Raw genomic sequence first — 259 nt, 5'->3', positions numbered from 1 at the left:
AAGGAGAACTAAAATCACTGGTTAAAGAAGTCATAGATGACACAAACAAATGGAAAAACATCCCATGCTCCTGGATAACAAAAATCAATATTGTTAAAATGACCAGACTGCCCAAAGCAATCCATAAATTCAATGTAATTCCTATCAAAATACCACCATCATTTTTCACAGAATTTGAAAAAACAATTCTAAGCCAGGTGTGGTGGCTCATGCCTGTAATCCCAGCACTTTGGGAGGCCAAGGCAAGAGGATTGCTTAA

This window comes from Propithecus coquereli, unplaced genomic scaffold (genome assembly GCF_000956105.1).
Source record: "Propithecus coquereli isolate 6110/MARCELLA unplaced genomic scaffold, Pcoq_1.0 Scaffold922, whole genome shotgun sequence".
NCBI classification, from domain to species: Eukaryota; Metazoa; Chordata; class Mammalia; order Primates; family Indriidae; genus Propithecus; species Propithecus coquereli.
This window is presented reverse-complemented; position numbering follows the sequence as displayed.